This window comes from Octopus bimaculoides, chromosome 6 (assembly GCF_001194135.2).
Source record: "Octopus bimaculoides isolate UCB-OBI-ISO-001 chromosome 6, ASM119413v2, whole genome shotgun sequence".
NCBI lineage: Eukaryota > Metazoa > Mollusca > Cephalopoda > Octopoda > Octopodidae > Octopus > Octopus bimaculoides.
The window spans coordinates 57,497,503-57,500,668 of record NC_068986.1 but is presented as its reverse complement, the minus strand read 5'-3'; the positions used below and the strand labels follow the sequence as shown (position 1 = coordinate 57,500,668).

The window sequence follows — 3,166 nt, the reverse complement described above, 5'->3', positions numbered from 1 at the left end:
TATATGTATGTATGTATTATGTATGTGTGTGTGCGTGTGTGTGTGTGCACAAATATATAAAGTGTATATATATATATATATATACACTTTATATATCTGTGCAATTAGTTATATATATATTCACATACATATTGTGTGTGTGTTTGTGCGTGTGTGTGTGTGTGTGCGTGTGTGTGTGTGTGTGTGCGTGTGTGTGAAACTGATAAAGTAAATACAATTTACGATATAAATTTGCAGTTTTTAAAATAGCGTTTTTAGAGCAAAACCTTTGAATGCTGCTCGCCTCCTTTAGCATCTGTGACTGTCACCCACGCACACTCCATTTGTTGTTTTACTCTTCTTTACCTAGCGTCACCAATGGGACATATTGCGCTTCATTATATGTAAGATAACGTCACAGAATAACAATGCTTATTACCTTTACTTGAAGATTGATCGTTACCTGTTAGAAAACTATACAAACATATTTGTTATATCATATTTATACCTCGATACCAATAATTAATGTCTATCGTAATCGAATCGACCTCATTTAGATTAAAGATCCTATGTTCACAGATTCTCTGAAGTCTTGTTGAACTTTTTCTTTTCTTTCATCTATATTTCTGTTTTATTAAAAAAGAAAACACTAGACTGTTCATACTAACCTTATTAACTGCATTTATAAGTTTCCAAGATGCCGCCTTTACTTCTCCACAAAAGTGGGATTTACATTCAAAATAGATTACTTAGATGCTTTATATCAGATCTTCTTAACTTGAGCGTTGCTACCCACAACAACGGTCACGGCATAATTCGGAAGGGGTCATTAAGTAAAGTTCTTTAATCATTGAACTATTTGTGAAATGTTGAAAAGAATTGAACTAAAGAACTGTTAGAACATTAGTGTAGAATGCGTTACAATATAAAATTATCTTGCAAGATTTGTTACTGATTATTACGTCATTAGTTTGCCTCTGACGTCATTGGTACGAAGCCGTGTCTACCCTACTTCTTTCATCAACAACATTGGTGACATAGAAAGAATAGACTTCTTCATGAGTAAACCTGTTTTCCTGTAAAGTCTTTGTCCATGCCTGCATTCTGGAGGACATGTATTCTGGTACAGACATATGATCAGTTTCGATGAAGTCAGGCATTAGGACTATACTATACTATTATACATAAAAAAAGAATAATATTTCCCTAAGAAAATTATTTGTCGAGACTTTCGTCCATCATGTTCAAAATAATGAGTTAGAGTCTGCACTGTATTCAGAATTCGTCAATTGCGACTTGACTTAATCACATAAATGTGAACGGACACACATACACACACATAACCACATATATAAACACAAGATACCTATAGACACTTTAATATATAGTTAAATATTTACAACTTAAATTTGATGAATGGTAAAATAAGAAACGCACGCATCAACAGTTTCGTCGCCAATCACACATGCGCAAATACATGTGAAATGATTCATCAACGGTGTGATTATAAGGTATATATTTGCGGATGCGAATGGTTAGTTGTGGTTTTATATACATATATAACACCACAACTAACTATATATACAAAATGCACACACGCGCGCGCGTGCGCACACATACACACACACACACACGCATATATAACAAAGAGAAAGAGAGAGATTAGTTGACGATCAAACAGAGTGAAACATCTAGGCAGACATATAATCTACCTGAAGCCATTTGTCATTTCAACCAGTTAACATAATATACGAGCATATAGTTAAGTGCAGACTACCATAAACAACGTGCTGAGACGAAAATAATTTTTAATCAATAGAAATCGTTATTAACATTCATGAAAATTATTATGACAAGGAGCAAGGGAAAAACTTAAGAAATTTCAATTGACCAGCAATGAAAATAGACTTATTTAAGAAATAGAGGGCGAGTCTAACTTCTGGCAGCCTGATTGATAACTCAGAACATGTTTTGGGCTCATTAGAGTTCATCAGAGAAGAATAATAATATATTTACAGCTACCATGGTTTCAGAAAAAAATAGTGTATGCATTTTATGTATGTTTGTATGTATGTATGTATGTATATGTATGTATGTATGTATGTATATTCAGTTTATTTCAAAATTTCTTGCCAGTTTCTAACCTAGATCCAAGGCTCTTTCACTGGAATTTCAACATCAACAACAGGGTATTTTTGTTTGTATGTATGTATGTATGTATGTATGTATGCATGCATGTACGTAGGCATGTATGTATGTGCAGATGTGCATGTTTTATGTATGTATTCTCAAGCATATAGTTGCATATCTAGACATACCCATATATATATATATATATTTAAATGATAAACTTCTGGAAAGTTTTACAGATTTTTACAGTTCCAGTGATGGATTTGATCTGTAGTCTTCGAATTAGCTTTCTTCGTTCTGGTTTTGAGAAGCCTAATTTCTCAAGATTGGTATTTAGGCAGTGTGTTACATATCCCAAGGCCCTAATAATTAAAGATTTCTCAATAGTTCAGCATTGGTGCTCTCTTTTTCACTGATCTTCAGCTTTGTTAACATCCGCTGGGCAGCTAATTTCCCAAACTGTGCACAGCTTCTCTTCTCACCCCAAATCATTATATCCGGTCTGTTGTGCTTACATTTTATTGAGGTCTTCACTTGTACATGGCACCAGTATTCCATACATATGTATGTATGAATGCATGTATGTTAGTATGTATGTATGTTACTATATATGTATGTTACTATGTATGTATGTTACTATGTATGTAAGCAAACGCAAACGCATATGTATGTGGAGGCGCTATGGCCCAGTAGTTAGGGCAGCGGACTCGCAGTCATAGGATCGCAGTTTCGATTCCCAGACCGGGCGTTGTGAGTGTTTATTGAGAGGAAACACTTAAAGCTCCACGAGTCTCCGGCAGGGGATGGTGGCGAACCCTGCTGTACTCTTCCACCACAACTTTCTCTCACTCTTTCTTCCTGTTTCTGTTGTACCTGTATTTCAAAGGGCCAACCTTGTCACACTGTGTCACGCTGAACATCCCCGAGAACTACGTTAAGGGTACACGTGTCTGTGGAGTGCTCAGCCACTTGCACGTTAATTTCACGAGCAGGCTGTTCCGTTGATCGGATCGACTGGAACCTTCGACGTCGTAAGCGACGGAGTGCCATCATATTA

At 35.8% G+C, this 3,166-nt stretch overlaps 1 long non-coding RNA gene across 1 annotated transcript in view; it reads left to right on the top strand.

The window, feature by feature from the left end:
* The first annotated feature begins 982 nt into the window (after positions 1 to 982).
* Positions 983 to 3,166, top strand: part of LOC106873004 (uncharacterized) — an 8,167-nt gene continuing 5,983 nt past the window's right edge. Inside the window, exon 1 of the long non-coding RNA XR_001409828.2 lies at positions 983 to 1,490. This is a non-coding gene — a long non-coding RNA (uncharacterized LOC106873004). The remainder of the gene's footprint in view (positions 1,491 to 3,166) is intronic.